The sequence below is a fragment of the Marmota flaviventris genome, chromosome 2 (genome assembly GCF_047511675.1).
Source record: "Marmota flaviventris isolate mMarFla1 chromosome 2, mMarFla1.hap1, whole genome shotgun sequence".
Lineage (NCBI taxonomy): Eukaryota > Metazoa > Chordata > Mammalia > Rodentia > Sciuridae > Marmota > Marmota flaviventris.
The window spans coordinates 49,223,565-49,242,186 of NC_092499.1; the positions used below are offsets into that span (position 1 = coordinate 49,223,565).

The 18,622-nt window shown below is 35.2% G+C and overlaps 1 protein-coding gene across 7 annotated transcripts in view; it reads right to left on the reverse strand.

Moving 5' to 3' along the window:
- Positions 1 to 18,622, reverse strand: part of Slc25a21 (solute carrier family 25 member 21) — a 538,394-nt gene that overhangs the window by 342,653 nt on the left and 177,119 nt on the right. Inside the window, exon 2 of one of the 7 annotated variants that reach the window (XM_071607841.1) lies at positions 367 to 436. The exons of 5 other annotated variants lie outside the window; for them this stretch is intronic. The gene's annotated coding sequence lies outside the window, so the exon portion shown is untranslated. Of the gene's footprint in view, positions 1 to 366; positions 437 to 14,268; positions 14,344 to 18,622 lie in introns of those variants that run through there. One more of the 7 variants, XM_071607842.1, reaches the window with a different exon arrangement.

Sequence of the window (18,622 nt, forward strand, 5' to 3'; positions counted from 1 at the left end):
TGTTAGTTATTTTGCTCCTCACGTCTTTAATGTTAGTGCTTTTCAGGTTTTTATAATAGCATAGGCTTTGGCAGAAAAAAACAGGACACAAATTATAACTTTTCTTTTATTCTAAAAATATAAATTAATTATTATTGCCCTCAAATCTTTGAGTAGGTCATGGTAGGTTATCAATGATAAGCGAAACTACCTGATTTTCATCAATATATTAAGATTTTAAAAATCAAAGCTATTCAACATAAAGAGCACCTATTTTGAAAAAGTCTAATGTTGAAAGCTTTTCACTTGTCATCATCCAAGTTAAAAGATATGTCACAAAGCTTAATGCTTATAAAATACTGTAACCTGCCTACATATTGGAATTACCTGAAAGTCTTTTAAAAACATCAATGGGTCCTAGTTCCAGAGATTCTAATTTAATTGATATGTGGCATACCTAGGAATGAAGGTTGAGAGACATTGATTTAGAATAAAAATAGAAACACACATACACACACAATTAATGGATTTGTAATTAATTCTTTTTGTGTTCACCATTAATTTGAGGTGAAACAGAATGCTCCAACAATTTGTTCATTCAGTTGACATCAATTTAATTTATGCTCACTGTAGAAGCTACAAAATGTCACCTCTTTTATTACTTAACCAGTCTCAAAAGCAAAGCAAAGAAAAGAAACAAACAAAATAGATGAGAGAGAATTTGGGGAAAGACAGCTAATTTGGAGAGAAAAGTAGTGTGTAGGCGGAATAATAACCCCTAAAGATGTTCTATCCTGATGCCTGAGACCTGTGAATATGTTGCTTTACATAGCAGAAGCAATTCTGCAGATGTGATTAAATGTGGGACTTGAAATGGGTAAATTCCTCTGGAATCAAGTGAGCCAAACCTAATCACATGGCTCCTTTGAAAATCAAAGAACATTTCCCAGCTGTGAACAGGGGAGGCCCTGATACAGAATACAGGAACAGAAAGATATAATGTTGCTGTCATTGAATGCACAGGAAGGAGGCCAGGAGCTACTGAATTCATGAGGCCTCTAGAAGTTGGAAGAGAATGCAACCAGTTTCTCTAAAGCTAGTAGAAAGGAAAGTGGCAACACTGTGGCCACCTTGAGTTTGGCCCAGGGAGACCCTATGGACTTCTGATCCATATTACAATAAGATACAAATTAGTCTTGTTTTAAACCACTAAGTTTGTGGAAATTTGTCACAGAAATAACAGAAACTAGTACAGATATTGACATTAACTTAAAAAATGTTTTTTCTTAGTTGTAGTTGGACACAATACCTTTATTTTATTTATTTATTTTTATGTGGTGCTGAGGATTGAACCCAGTGCCTTGCACATGCTAGGCAAGTGCTCTATCTCTGAGCCACAACCCCAGCCCCTTTGACATTAACTTTTAATCAACAGTCATCGGGCAAAAATCAGGGTATGGGGAGCATTGTGCAGAGCAAAGAGATTGCACCTCAAAGAGCTCCAAATACAGGAAGAATGAGCCAGGGCTCCAATGCTGCTCTGAAATCCATGTTTGTATTCATGCAGAGATGGTGCTGCCCACAGGCTGCCCTACCCAAGAACTGGACAGGCAATACTGATATAGATAGCTTCCTGGGAGACACCAAACTCCTCTGAATGCCAGTTTTGGCTTGAGCACTTAGTATTGGCCCTGTGAATGAACTATTATGAACAAGAATGTTTCCACTCAGCCTTTCTTTCCTCTTGGCTCCACTCCATCAGCTATATAACTTTGAGTACAAAATAAAAAAAAAAAGAAAGTGCCTTAGGTTAGTCTGCTAGAAGAAAATACTGTGTACTGGGTATCTTATACAACATTTACTTTTCACAGTTCTGGAAGCTGAGAATTCCAAAGTCAAGGTGCTCATAATCATGTGTCTGGTGAGAATCTATGTCCTAGTTTGCAGATCACTCTCTTCTCATGATGGAGAGCAAGAGCAAGCTCTCATGTCTTTCCTTATAAAGACACTAATTCCATTAATGAGGGGTCCATCCTCATGACTTCAATGACCTTTCAAAGACTTTACCTACTAATACCATTACATTGGGGTTTAGGACTCAACGTGAATTTGAGAGGTACATAAACAGTCCATAAGAAAGAAACTGACCACAAGCTCTGTAGATCTGTATAGGCAACTTGCCCATGAGTTTTACCTTGGTTTCTTCTAGTAAAATCTTTGCACATATAATGCCAATTTGCTGTGTGGAAGACCCTGTCTAAGAGAACATTCTAGTTTTCTTCTCCTAAAATTATCTCCTTTGGGCATCAAACCTGGCTATGATTAAGTGGGTAATGATCACACTGAGCTTCACTCTGATTTTCAAACCTCTGATGCAGTGCTTTAATTACTTTTATTAACTCAAGCTAGTTTTCTGTTCAGTTTTTGGGTTTCCCTCTTTTGCAACAAATAATATATACAAGGTCTGGGAAGCAATATGGGTTTTGAGCCAAGCTCATTGAGAAAAAAATTATACAGTGAGAATTAGAGTTGCATAATTATAACATTTTGCCCAAAATAAACACCAAGGCAAAAATCAGGCAGAAAATTCACAAACATGTTCTTTCATTTAAAATTTGAAGAAAAGGAGTGGAAAACAATGAAGAGCTACTTAGGAGAAAGGACTAAAGTTTCCTCTTTCTGCTCCTGCTTGCAATTTCAAGAGCAATTTTCCCTCCTGAGGGAAAGGTGTTTTCCAAACATTTAGGAATTTTAAATATTATAGCAAATCTCTGTGGCCTTTAGCAAATGCTCTAGGCCTTAATGTACTCTAGCAAATTGGACTCTCTGAGAACCTTTTGAGCAATAAAATGTCAGCTCTATGATTTTAATCACATCATCATATATTTAAGGTAGAATTTTCGCTGAAATGACTTTGGGCAAGCTATTTAAACACTTCAAGCCTCTACTTCCCCATCTGTAAAATGAGGAAGACTTTGTAGGGCTGTTGTGAAGCTTAGGCATAATATATGTAAGACATATTGTACAATGTTTAGCACATAGGAGGCAGGAGTGAAGTATAGTTTATTTGAGTTTGTTTTTAAAATAAGGAGTATAATTTGAATTCCAGCTCACCAAAACCAATTTCCTTTCCTTCTGTCATTATCTGAACATTTATAAAAAGACTATAACATTTATATTGGATGATCAACTCTGCAAACTAAAAATACAATTTTTACAAAACATAAAGTGTATTTAAATAAACTTTAACTGGAAGAAGACAAGAATCATGTATTTCCAAGTTTACAAAGGTGTGGGAATGTGCAATTGCTGATGTATCTTTCCTAAAAGCATAGTAAAGAAAATTATATCCTTTCTTGAAACACGAAGGTGTCTACATGAAGGCTGACAAAGCCAATACTTCACGCCTTGATTCTATAATAATTTTTAACCTGCTAGTGTCAGAACTAGTGAATTAATTTAAGTAGAATTAATATTTCTGCAGTAACATTGGAATTCACAAATACTTAATATTGCCCATAGTCTAAAATGGTTATTTCTTAAAATTATATGAGCGGCCTGCAAGGAGAGGGAGGGAGAGAGGGAGAGTCAGAGAAAGAGAGAGAGAGAGAAGGAGAAAGGGAAGTCTAATATCAACAACAGAGAGTGGTTTGAAATTCCTAAATGTCACTCTTGGATACTGTGCCATTCTTAGGGGAATCTATAACTTTTAAAATGATTTACAGGGCTGAAGGTGTAGCTTAGTGGGAAAGCACTTGTCTAGCATGTGAAAGACTTTGGTTTCAATCCCCAGCCCTTCAAAATTTTACATTAATAAATTTGCCAATAAACATTGATCAACTATTTTATGCCCAGACTAGAAATCACAGGTATACATCTCTACCTTCAAGGATCAAACCCTCTAATAGACAAAAATATGGTATGACATATAATACTTGTCAATCCTCTCCTCATTTTTGCCCCTATCACCAAGTGACATTCAGGATTCAGTTACACCTTCACTCAAGGCTTTTAACCGGTGGACTGCATTTTATCTCAACATTTACAATATCCATGTTGTTGAAGATTTATCTGTGTCTTGACCTTACAGTTCCATGATCTGCTTAACTAGCAAAATTTCCCTCTCAATTGACTTTTCACTTACAAGGTTATATTGTGGACATTATTTTGTCCCAAATTAATAGATCAAAAAATTTGAAACACAAAGTGTCTCTTCTCTGGATAGAACCTTCCAAAACTCATATCTTCCCTAATCTTACTTCACTCTTACCAAAAAAAAAAAAAAAAAAAAAAAAAAAAAAAAAAACAGCATAATATTGTAGCTGATAATTATTATCACTTACTATAGGCTAGTCACTCTTTTAATCTTCACAGTAATTCTATGTTGTAAGTCATATTGTAGGTTGAGCCTCACTAATCCAGAAATCTACAATGCTCCAATATCTGAAACCTTTTGAGTGCTAATATTATTTCACAAGTGGAAAATTCCACATCTGATTTTTATGGACACCTGACTTTAGGTGACACCTAATCCTCATGTGACAGGTTGCAGTCAAAAACAGGTATACTAAAAATATTGGATCAAATTACCTTTGGACTATGAATTTCATATCAGACTTAGATACCATTCCTGATATAGCTCATTAAGTATATGCAAATATTCCAAAATTCAAATAAATCTGAAATTCAAAACACTTCTGGTCCCAAGCATTTCAGGTAAGAGATATTCAATCTATAATATATTCATTTTAACACTAGGAAACTGAGATTCAAAGAAATTAAGTAACTTGACCAAAATCAGCTAAAATTGGCAGAGCATGGCTTCTAATCCATGTCTTTAAAGTTTTTAACCATCTTATTATACTACTCCAACAACTGTGTTTCCATCATTACCATAGCTGACTTCTATTCTCCCTGCCCTCAGTATACTTTAACATCAGAAACCTTTATATCTAATACTTTTATTCAAGCAACTGTCATTGCCTGGTCCAGCAAACTTCATTACCTTAGCTCCTATCTATGAGTGACATCATATCATATCTATGACTGACATCATGTCAGTCAACCTTAGCCAGATCCTCACAAATGCTCAGCATCAGATATTAGTGGCTTTATATTGCATGTAGAATAAAATAGACTTGATTAAAAGAAGGAGGTTTTATGGCCAGATAAGCAGGCTGAAAAGCCTGGATTCTTGACTTTCTGGCTTGGCAAGTTACTAGCTTCTTTGTACCTCATTTACTCATCTATAAAATAGGGATAATAATATGTGGTTGTCAGCAGAAATATAGTTGTTCCTTAATCACAGTGGCTATAATACACTCTATTTGTTGCACTATTTCTTTATCTTCTGTCCTGAAGTTTGCTGCTTGTGTGATGAAATGGCCTTATAGATAACAAATAAGCAATGAAACCAAGAAAGTCATGTTAAAGAATAAATGGAAAGACGAGAGTAAACTCAAAAATCAGACAGTCAGCATTTTCTTAAAACTCTCAGAAGTGGCTAGGCCATATGCCTTGTCTCCTCAGTGTGTCTTCAAACAGGAATGTACAGAGTAAATGAAATGAAGGAAAAAAATAGAGAGATTCAAAGTGAGGAGCAAATAATTAAAAAGAAATGAGAAAGAAGGTTTGGAGTTTTATCTACTTTCACTGATTAGTGTTTAACTTCACTAAAAGAAAAGGAAGGAATGAGAGGGAAAAGACAGCCCAAATCTCAGTAGGAAAGCAGGCAATGCCCTGAACCACAGGACAATTTGTTCTCAGAACTAGAACCAAAGCAAAGTCAGTGCATGATTATGTTGTGGGAACCCTGATGATAAACACACTCAGGATGAAAGAAGAGTCCCTCCCCACCCAACATGTGGTAACAAAAATTGAAAACAGGATGATATAATTCTTAGAAATGGAACAATTTAGGATTCAGTTCAATATTAATTGAAACCCTATTATATGCCAGCCACTGAAGACAGCCTGTGCCCATGCAGAGCTACTCTCTGCAGGGGAGGCACTCTCTCAGTGAACGTCCCAGAAAGAGAGAAGGCAAGATTGAAGATGACTTCCTGTAGGAGGAGGCACTTTATGCTTGGCTGTGGATAATAAGTACAAATTAGGCAGTTGGTGAGGGAAACTGAGTGTGGCAATAAAATTACAACATTGGTTAAGAATAAATACTACTTCAGAATGTGCATGAGATGGGAAGTAAACGCTTGACTGAAAAGACACAAGAAGTAAGATTTAACACCATATTATTTGAACTTTTGTAAAGCACTTTCATCCATGTTTCATCTCTGGATGCAATAAAGATACTGAAATGAAGCTTAAAACAACCATAGGAGAGCCTGTTAGTATTGTCATTTTATAATGAGAAATCTAAGAACAGAAAGCTTAGCTTCTTTGCCCAAAGTTATACAAACAAAACTAGTTTCAATATTGGAATTAATTTCTCTGGATTTCTTGCCACTATGATGTCTACCCAAACATTTTCTCAAAGTATGACTCCTGGAACACTGTTTTAAAGAATGTTAGTTTCTATTTTAGGGTAAAGTTAGTCTTGGGCATGCTAGTTAGACAGAGTCAAACAAGTTTCTTACTGTGATATTTCTCAGAACCTTAAAAATAATAGTAAATATTGTACATTTTTAAATGAAGGGGATGTACAATGAGGTTGTTCTTAAATTATTTGATCCTAGTACTCTTCTTTGTGTTGGGTCTGTCACACTTAGAATAACATGGAACATACTGGAAAGTTCTGCATCTATGTGTACTGAGTTAAGCAAAGAGTTAGGGAAATTGTGAATATGGGAAGAGAAATAAAAATGTGTCAGAAGAATTATGACAAGATGAATCGGGAATAAATAAATCACTTAGATCAACTTACCATTAAATATAAAGAGATTGGTGCCACACTCCATAAATATGTAGGCAACCTTGATTCTGAATAAGTATACTTGATTTTGAAGAATTTAAGTATAAATAATATCTAGAGATTTAGTGGGGAATGTAGGACAAAGAGGAGCCTATTCACATCTGATTGTTAAAAAACCTATTTTCTGAAATATACAAAGAACTCTTACAATTCAACAATAAGAAATCAAACCACCTAATTAAAAGTGGGCCCAAAACCTTAACATAACACCTGGCCATAGAAGATATATAGTTAATAGATAAGCATATGAAACGATGCTCCAAATTATATATCATACAGAAAATGTAGATTAAAACAATGATGAGATTCACTACACATAATTAGAATGTTCAAAACCTAGAACACTTATGATACCAAATGTTGGCAAGAATGTGGGAACAATTTCTCTTCTTATTCATTGCTTGTAGAAATGCAAAATGATATAACTACTTTAGAAGACAATTTGGTGGTTTCTCACAAAACTAAACACACTCTCACCATATGATTCATCAATCTATCTTCTTGGTATTTATCCAAAAGACTTAAAAACACTAAAGAACTGAAAGCACAAAAAATGCACATGATATTTATAGCAGCTTATTAATAATTATTCAAACCCAAACCAGTCGAAATGTCTTTCAGAAGGTAAGTGAACAAATAAACTATGGTATATCTAGACAATAGAATGTAACTCAACGTTAAGAAGAAATGAGCTATCAAGCCATGAAAATACATGAAGAACCTTAAGTCCATATTAAGTCAATAAAGGTTACATAAATATATGATTCAAATTATATAACATTCTAGAAAAGAAAGTTATGGAGAAGTTTAAAGAATCAGTGGTTGCAAGGGGTTGGGGTTTGGGAGAGGGTTGAATAAGTAGAACATAAAGGATTTTTAAGGCAGTGAAAATCTCTGTATGATACTATAATGATGAATACATATCATTTTATATTTTTCTAAAGCCATACAACATCATAAGTGAATCCTATTATACACTATGGACTTTGGAGAATTATGTGTGTCAGTATATATTCATCAATTATAACAAATGTACCATGGTGGCAGGGGTATTGACATTGGGGGAGACCATGAATGTGTGGGAGCAAGTGGTAACTTCTATGTATTTCTCTCAATTTTACTGTGAGCCTAAAATTGCTCGTATACAGTGAAATCTTAAAAAACAAGAGCCTATTTGTTGTATAAAAACTGAGAAGAATGTACACAAGTGGGAAAGAAACAACATTAGAGAGGACTAAATAGGTTGTGTTTCAAAGTCTTAGAAGCATACTTTTTGAGAGCTCAGAAGGGGAGTGAGCCAGTGTCAAATTCATTATATATTATTTATAATACTTGTGTATTGTATATTATTCACTATCTGTCCTTTTCTACTCAATGAAAACTTTTCATGTACAGAAATTTTTATTATCTCCAGCTCCACTGATCAATTCCAAGATTCTAGAAAAGTACCTGGCTCACAGTAGATCAATAGACAGTGAGTGAATTAATGAATAAAAGAAACTTAACATGATCAAATCAGAATCTGTGACCTCTCTTCTCACCCTTAATTAATCCTCTCCATCTTTCCATCATAATCAATGACAATTCCAATTGACCTAGTTCCTTAAGTCAAAAACCTTGATCTTTACTTCTACTCCTTTCTCTCACACTTTCATCCAATCAATCAGCAAACAGAATCCCATATCTATGTATCCCAATTATGATCTCTTCTTCCCAACTTCAATGCTATTACCATAGTCCTAGCTACCATCATCTCTGGTCTGGTCTATTTTGATAGCTCTATATGTTCTCTTTCTGCTCACACCCTGCTACTATCTCTCCTCCACAGAATAACCAGAATTATCCTTCACAATTATGCATCAGGTTTCATTTCTCCCATGTTCAAAGTCCTCCAATGGCTTTCCACCAGATTCAGAATTAAGCTTCAGTTTCTCTCTCAATTATAGTGACAAGGCTTGTTGACTTCCTTGCTATCCTCTGTCCTCCATTATAGCCAGTGCCCTCCACACCGCAGAGCCTTGTACTCACTGCTTCTACAATTGCACACCCTTCCTTTAGAGAGCATATTACATTCCCTTCATGCTCCCTGTCTCTGCTTACACAGTCCTTCTCTGACCACCTGCATAGACGAGCAAGCAGCCTTACCACCACCATGAATAAGTTTATCCTCTCACTTTGACTTATTGTTGTTTCATAGCACCAGCCACTCTCTGATTTTATGTGGCTATCTATTATCTGTCTCTATCCCCCACTAGAATAAATAAAAAGTCCATAAAACTAGTGACTATGTTTTGTTAAATTCTGTAGCTTCAGCACATAGAATAGTGCCTGGTGTGTTGTAGCACCTGATAAAAATACACTGAATGTCTGAATTGCTAACACTGTTTAGTGTTTATTAAATGCCAGGGCTTTTAAATGCATTTCATATGATCCCTAAGAGGCAGTATTATTAACCTATCTTACAAATGAAAAAAAATAGTGCCCAAAGAAGTTAGATAATTTCTCAAGAACACACATCAAGAGTCAGGATTGAGACCCAAGCAGTCATCTGGCTCTGAAGAAACGGTGTTCTACATTCTTCTGCACAGGTATAGTGAACACATATCTATCATTCTAATATTTTTATTTTTCATCATAATTCCCTGAAATGCATTTCCTTTCTTCCTTATTTTCTTCCTTCTCTTTCTTTCTTTTGTTCTTCATTCACTTCATTTCATTCCATTTATTCCTTCATTCATGTGCATATGTACTGAGCCCTATGATTGACACTAGGAATATAAGTTTAAATAAGACACACTGTCTATATACAAAGAATTGTTCTGGCCAGAGGGGAAGGCAGACATATAAAGAAATGATTTGAAGATATGTATTTATTTTCTCTTTTAGAAAACAGGAAGCATTTCACTCAACATATTTTCCACTTCTCATTAAACTGAAAGAAATTTTAGTCAAAGTTATTGCCTAAATGTTGTAATCTTCTTATTTCAATCGCCTCAAACATGTAAATACTCCATTTGTTATTTTTTTCCTACAAATTGTTTCTGGTTCTTTGGAAAGTAGATGTGGAATAATAATAAATGATATGTATTTCATTGTTCATTAAGCAAACACTTACTAATATTAAGCCTGTTTATGGCATAGCTCAAAGCACTGCAAGGGATTAAAAATAACTTTAACATGGCATCTGTTCCCCAGTGAACTTATATTCACAGACAGAAGGACAGAGTCAGAAGTAACTGTGCAATGCAAGACACCAAGCAAAAAACACCAGAAGAAAAGGAGATGGAATGATGTGTTTTCTGAAAAAAAAAAAAAAAAAAAAAAAACTGTTAGGGGTGATGGGGATTTTTTTATTGATTTTTTATATATGATATGATATATGTTGATTTTTTAATATATGACAGCAGAGTGCATTACAATTCATATTACACATATAGAACACAACTTTTCATATCTCTGGTTGTATATAAAGTACATTCACACCAATTTATGTCTTCATACATGTACTTTGGATAATAATGTCCATCACATTTCACCATCATTTCTAATCCCCTAACCGCTCCCTTTCCCTCTGCCCTATCCAGAGTTCATCTATTCCTCCTATGCTCCTCCTCCCTACCCCCCTTTGAATCAGCCTCCTTAAATCAGAGAAAACATTCAGCATTTGTTTTTTGGGGGATTGGCTAACTTCACTTAGCATTATCTTCTCCAACTCTGAGGGTGATGGGGATTTAAATGCAGAATGCCCAGCTCCAGGGCCTTTCTCCTCAACCCTGTCTCTATAAAATGATGAGGTTGGTGTGAATTTAGTATGGGTATTGTCTGTTTATTGCTCTGAGCACTAGTCATATATGTAGTTAGTAAAAATTCATCAAATTGAACACTTAAGAAATGTGCTTTCTTAATGTTATTCTTTAATAAAATGCCCCCTCCAATATATTACAAATCCTATTTACTACGGAACACCCAAGCAATGTGGGTTTTTTGTTTGTTTGTTTTTTGCTTTGTACACTACTCCCACCAAAACCAATTAAGAGAATCTACCCATGTTAAGCTGTAATAATCTTTCCTGCTGCAAGCATAATGTCAGTAGAGAGTATTTCTGCAATGACTCTTAGAATCAATGTTTTCTTTTACTATGAATAGCTCATTGGTGCCACATGTTCTGTGGGGGCATTAAGACATTTTCAAACTGGCAAAATAATGAAAGAGGCATTTAATGGTAAAGCATGTAAACAAGTAGTTTTTATTTTCTAAAAACAACCTGCAGCCACCCACCAAATTCTGTTTTGAAATAGAATTTCAGTGCTTGGGGGAAAAAAATCTATCAACTGACAACCAGTATTTATAAAAGACCTTATAAAGGGTATTAAAGATGTCAAGAATGTTTTATCTGCAAACCTGAAACTGGCTGCAGAGTCAACACATGCCTTTCATGTTAGTGCTGCATTTGAGAGCACCTGCACCAAGGTTACGTGTTAAGTCAGTGAAAATATGTAATTCATGGGGTAACTGAAAAAGTCACTAGACAGGAAGATGGATGTTGAACATTTTCTGTGCCACCAAACAGCTACAGCTAATGATCAGGTAAGCACCTTTGAGCAAAACAAAATCCAGAATTATTCAGCTATTCTCTAACTACCTCCTGCCTCTGGTGTGAGGCGCCATTAGGCTTCTGAGGACACATCCAGAATAGGGGCCAGGTGCAACACCTCTGGGAGGTCTTATCCTTTCCCCACCCTTTAGAGTCCAGATTACTCAGGGGCACCTGCTATGGAGAAACTGGTACTAGGCAGAGCCAGGACTCACACCAAGTTTGCTGATTCCAAGGCCCAATCTCATAGCTGTTATTCTATACCACTTCCTAATTTTTAAACACCCTTTTTGCCTTCTTACTATATAAAGATAAAGAAGGGAGCAAGGCCAGGGACTTTATTACTACCTATGCCTATCCCTTAAGATCACTATTCTGGGTCTTGACCATCATTCAATGCAGGCCGGCCTCCTGATGATCTGTACTTAACTGGAATCACACAATCCCTTAAGGATACTGCTCTCCAGAATGTAACCTTCCAAATCATTCCACCTAAGTGGATGGCCATCCTTCCATCATCTATACCACAAGGACTGTGTGTCCCCCTCCCACCCCGCCACCGCACTATCCATGAAAGCAGCAAAAATTGAAAAGCCACTACTTAAGATTCACTCATTTTGACATTCATCCTATAGGAAGTTCAAGCATCAGTTAAGACTGAACCTTCTCTTATTTTGAATACTTGGTTACCATCTTTAGCCAATGTGGCATCTTGCTTGGTTTCCCTTATTTATTCTCCAAGGACTACGTCAATATTCATACATTATACTTTATTAAATATCCATAATTGGATAGTATAATAATACATGAAGTTTAAAAAAAGAGTTTTTGTTAAAAACTATGAAATATATACAACATCTGTTAAGAATTGAGTCCACTTACACAATTATCATACACTTTGGTTTTAAAACAATGAGCTTATGTATTAGATTTGTTTTATGTATATTTTACAATTTATATTTCCTTATGAATCAATATTGTATACCTTTCATGTGTATAAATACACATACACCTGATGCAATTTAAAATTAAGATTTTTCAAAGCTATACATTAAAATCAGTACATGTGGAATTAAAGCACATTACACATGAAATGAAAAGACCTTTAGCATGAAATACATCCAACATGTAGCTTGCCTATGAGTTGAAAACAAAGTACATGGCCACTGTATCCCTAGAATTTTTTGACCTTTTTTCTTCAAAAATAAAGCCCACTGGTATGCTTTGGATATGAAATGTACCCCCAAAGCTCTTGTGTTATTGGAGACATGTGGGGGGTGACTAGAGAAAGTGGGTCACTGGTGGTATATCCTAGAAGGGTGTAACCTTTCCTATGGCCCTTTCCCCTCTCTCTACTTCCTGGCCACCATAAACAAGCAAAGCTCCTTCACCACACCCTTCTGGTATGATGTTCTGCCTCACCTTCAGCCCAGAGCAATGGAGTTGGCTCACTGTGGAATGAATCTCTAAAATAAACTTCTTTTCCTCTAAGTTGTTTTTGTCTGGTATTTGATCACAGTGACACTAAGCTGAACATACTCATTTTCTACTTATTGGGTAAATAACAATAAAATTCTCTAAAAAATAATTTGCTAGGTAATAGTAAATTCATACAGTTCTTGGCCCCATGAACTATTACAAAGTTTTTAATAAGAAGTCAATATCATTATGCAAAATAAAATGCCAATTGTCAAACAAATGTTTATGTTTAAATGTGACCACATATATATGTTGATACATTTGTGAAGTATGACCTTTTTCCATTATTGTCTTATTAATGATTAAGTGTGGTTATTGGTCCCATTTTCTAAACTTCTTATAGAATTTTCAAGTATTCAATTATTTACACTGACAATTTATATTCCCTTATGAATCAATATATTGTATACCCTTTGTGAGAACACATACACATACACATGATATGATTTGAAGTTAAAAATTTTCAAAGCTATACATATAAAATCAGTTTATGTGCAATTAAAGCATATTACATGTGAAATAAAAAGACTTTTTTATCTTGAAGAACAGACACCATGTAGCTTGCCTATGAGTGTTATCTATCTGTTATAGCATTTTATTTTGAAGCATAATAGCCCTACTTCCCTTTCCTTATCTTATACCACAATCTTAAAATATTACTTATGCATGCATCAAATATTCATATACTTATTAAATAGCTTGTTAAAATACAATTTCTATGAAAAGGTTTGCTAAAATTATGTACAACTAGAATTTATGGGAAGGGATTCTCTAGAACAGCTATTCAACTGTTTGGTATACTATTTGGGGGAGAAAATGTGGTTTGCAAAATTTTATTTTACTTAAGCATATCAACAGTTACTTTTCTAAAATGCTACTCCAGAACTTTAGACTTACACCTAATTTCCTTAATTCCTATTTTCTCCAACACTTTAATGTTCCTAAAATTGGGATTATTATACAAGTGATAATAAAATATCATACATACTTATGGTAGTTCCCCCCCTTTTTAAACAACAACTAAAAAGTCATATTAAGTTGAGGTCATATTTGCTAAGTGATGAAGGTTTAAAAACACAGAAATATAGTATTATTCATTAAGGTAAAGTCTAAGTTAAATATCTTTTAATTTGCTATTTCCTCCAGTACTACTGATTAAGGTCACTATTTACCCTGCCCAAAGTAGAAGCTTTCTAATCTCCCAAAACAAAAAAATAGCATAATCTTGGGCCCAATTAATTTTCAAAAATGTACTTTTTCTACCATGGCAAATAATTTTATCACTTACCAATGTGAAGAAACCAGAGAGTAATTTAGAGATTCAAAGGATAGATAATGAAGACAAAAACGTACTGAAAAATATCAGGTTAGTTGCCAGATTGACACTATGAGTTACTCAATGTAGTGGAAACATTGGCTTGGCCAGAGTATGGGCTGTACTTTTAAAAACTAATTATGCAAAAGCCTTGGCTAAAAGTTACCTCTGTAGTCTGAGACTTATATTGGCATTAAAAAACCAGATTTTTCAGGTAACTCAGCAAAACTCACCTGAGAAATCTACTTATTTGGGTGAGAAAGGAAAAACAATAGTAACAACAAAAGCTTGTTCATATATCTTGATTTTAATGATATAACTTTAAAGTAAGAAATTATCAATAACTTATTCATTTATAGTCATTCATTCTTTCAAAAATCATGATAGGTATATTTAACAATAGGCTAAATTACTTTTATAGCTTATACCACTCAAGGATTCTACATTTATTTCTGATTACTGTAAATAAGGTCTATACAATTGCTAATCAAGCCCTCAACATAATTTCTCCACTCTCAACCAAACTATGAGGCCAAATCACATTACAGATTTTTAGACTGTTTAAAACTGATTATTGGTATAAATGCCACATTTTTTTAATCCATTCATTTATTGAAGGGCATCTAGGTTGGTTCCACAGTCTAGCTATTGTGAATTGTGATGCTATGAACATCGTTGTAGCAGTGTCCCTATAGTACACTCTTTTAAGGTCTTTAGGGAATAGTCCAAGAAGGGGAATAGCTGGGTCAAATGGTGGTTCCATTCCCAGCTTTCCAAGGAATCTCCATACTGCTTTCCAAATTGGCCGCACCAATTTGTAGCCCCACCAGCAATGTACAAGTGTACCCTTTTCCCCACATCCTCGCCAGCACTTGTTGTTGTTTGACTTCATAATGGCTGCCAATCTCACTGGAGTGACACAATGAAGTATTACTCTGCACTAAAAAATGACAAAATCATGGAATTTGCAGGGAAATGGATGACACTAGAGCAGATTATGTTAAGTGAAGCTAGCCAATCCCTAAAAATCAAATGCCAAATGTCATCTTTGATACAAGGAGAGCAACTAAGAACAGAATAAGGAGGAAGAGCATGAGAAGAAGATCACCACTAAACAGGGACAAGAGGTGGGAGGGAAAGAGAGAGAGAAGGGAAATTGCATGGTAAAGGAAGGAGACCCTCATTGTTATACAAAATTACATATAAGAGGAAGTGAGGGGAAAGGGGGAAAAACAAGAGAGAGAACTGAATTACAGTAGATGGGGCAGGGAGAGAAGATGGGAGGGGAGGGGAGTGGAGGGGAGGGAAGAGGAGGGGAGGGGGGATAGTAGAGGATAGGAAAGGCAGCAGAATACAACATACACTAATATGGCAGTAGGTTAAAAAGTGGATGTATAACCAATGTGAATCTGCAATATGTATATGGGGTAAAAATGGGAGTTCATAGTTCGCTTGAATCAAATGTATGAAATATGATATGTCAAGAGCTTTGTAACGTTTTGAACAACTAATAATAAAAAAAACCCTGATTATTGGAAGAAATAACCCAACCAATTTCCTAGACTTCTCAGTGCTTTAAATATCACTGTACATATTCTTTGCCCTGAACAGAATTTTGGAATTTGCCTCAACTGTCCAGATATGTGTAGAAAACTTACAGGTTAAATATAAATATAAACTTGACACTGTTTTGTCTATATCTGACCTGACAAAGAGGAAGTTTCAGCTGTTGCAATAGCAATGTGGAGCCCTGAAGCTCATAATGTACTGTAGGAACTGGAACCACATCAATGTAGAGGCAACTCCTCTCACACTGATTTTTAAATTACATCTTATTAGGATCCACCACAACTACCCAGCCCTCCTGCTTAGAAGAACACTTCATAATTTTAACCACTTGGTATCAGGCAGAGATGGTTTTACGAGGAGGTATAATGCTTATCACCAATTAAAAGATAATATTAGTGAGGAAAGGAGAGATACTTTGATTAAGCACTCCTTCTCCCCTCTTCTCCCTCTCCCTTCCCTCTCTTTCTCCCCTGCCCCGCCCCCTCCTTCTACTCTCTATCCTTCTTCTTCTTCTTCAGTGCTGGGGATCAAATACAGGGCCTTCTTCAAATGTTTTTCTCTAAAGTTTTATGTCTCAATGACCTTATAGTGAAGTTAGCTAAAGAATTGTTTACAACAAAAAAGTGATTTTATATGAAAAGGCTGCAAGTATACTTTATTGCTCTAATACAACCTCTACTTTGTTTGATCAAATAAATTCCAGCAAGCAACAACTGGAAATAGACATCTTACTCTGGTAGGGTAATATATCTTATAGAAGGAAGTATATGGAGATAAAACACTTGGGAGAAATCCAGGGTCCCAAGACAAGAGTACAGTAGAGAAAACCTAAAGCCCTCTCTTAGTTCTTTCCTCCCCACCCCACTTTACTCTTTCTTAACCCATTATATCCCACTGTACTATACAGAATTGAAAACTTAGAACTTAATCTTACTCCCTCAACTGCCCAGAGTCAATTCATTTACCTTAGCAAGAGCCATATATATTTCCTAAGAACTAAGGAATTCAGAATTTAGCTTGAATCTGAAAAGAAAAAATATGAATTTAGGAAGATCAGAAGAGAAAAAAGAAAAGTTGGTTTTCAGATGTCCCTAAAGGCTGTTTTACCATCTTTGGTGACATCTCTGAATTTGTGTGTGGAGTCTAAATATAATGAAAATTCTCTGACTCATTTGTTTCCCTCCAATCAATGAATTTTTCTTCATTAAAAGCAACATCCTAGCCTTAGAATGTTCAATGAATACTACAGATGAATTTGAATCCTGACATTATCTAGTGGTCCAACTAGTTCAGGTATTAGATCAGCAAAATCAATTATAAATTCACACTATAGATAATGAGGGGAGACAGGGGTCAGGAACAATATCAGAGCTTTGCAGGAATTAACAAGTTAAGAAATTCTGACAAAAGTATAGAAAATGCCTCTAGAGCTCAAATAATTGTCTAGTCTAGGAGGCATAAGTGTTGAAAATTTGGTGTGAATAGTGGAAAGAAAACTCAAGAGTCAAAACATATGTTTTAAATTACACTCTGTCATTTGTTACCTATGACTTTGAATATTGAGAAAACACAAGTCCATACATGATGAAAATGCTGGAAGATTTAATAAGGTCATACATGCAAAACCAAATATAATAGTACTTGAAATATAGTAGATATTTAATAAACATTTTACAAAAATGACTTTTATCTGCTGCACTTGTGTGTTATCAACTCATAACTTAAAATCTTTCTTTGTGTGAAGAAACTAATATTATTTCTGAAATGGCCACTGCCTGATACCTTCATCAATTGAAATCTTAGGGCTGTCTTATCTCCTATTAGCATATGTTAAATGATTTGAAGTGCATGCATATATTTATTGAGGACCTACTGCCTTCCTAAAAAGTCTTATAGTCTAAAGGTAAGAGAGAAATGCAAATTTGTACACTCCTGCAACCATCACTGTAAGGCAGCTGGTGGCACACTGGCAGCAAGTTGGGGAAGAGAACATGAGTTTGAGGGAGCCAGGAAGACTTCAGAGAAAAGCAGACCTTGGACTGGGACTTAGGGGTTAGAGAAGCAGTCTACCATGCATAAGAGAGAGAAAAGAGGCTTTTCAGATAAAAATTGAAGGAAAATATCCAAACTTTAAATACTTTTAAATGCTTAAAATGTTCTTTCTGAACATACATAACTTCTAAACCCTTATGGATTGTGTGTCTTTAGTTAAATATTCAGAATCATACTTTTTTGTGGTTTTGAGAAAATACAAGTAATAGAGGTTTTTTTTTTTTTAAGAGAGAGAGAGAGAATATTTTTTAACATTTACTTTTTAGTTTTCGGCAGACACAACATCTTTGTTTGTATGTGGTGCTGAGGATCGAACCTGGGCCACACGCCAGGCGACCAGGCTACCGCTTGAGCCACATCCCCAGCCCTAGAGGTTTTTATTTGGGGGAAATTTATGAGAAGAACTTCTGTAAGAGTAAGCAGTGATTAAATACTTTGATAAAACAACCTCAAACATTCTATTTTTATATACTTGTCATCAACTGGCAGACAATAGCACATCTTTGCTATTCTATGTATGGAAATGCCTGTATGAGTCTTTGGTTTTCAGATCACATTTCCATCCAGAAAATCATCATCATGATCATCAACGACATCATCATCACCATTATCGCCAATAACACCGGGAGTGAATTATTTTATACTGTGTATGTGCTAGACACTGTTGCCAATACTTAATAGATAAGAAATTATTTATTACCAAAAT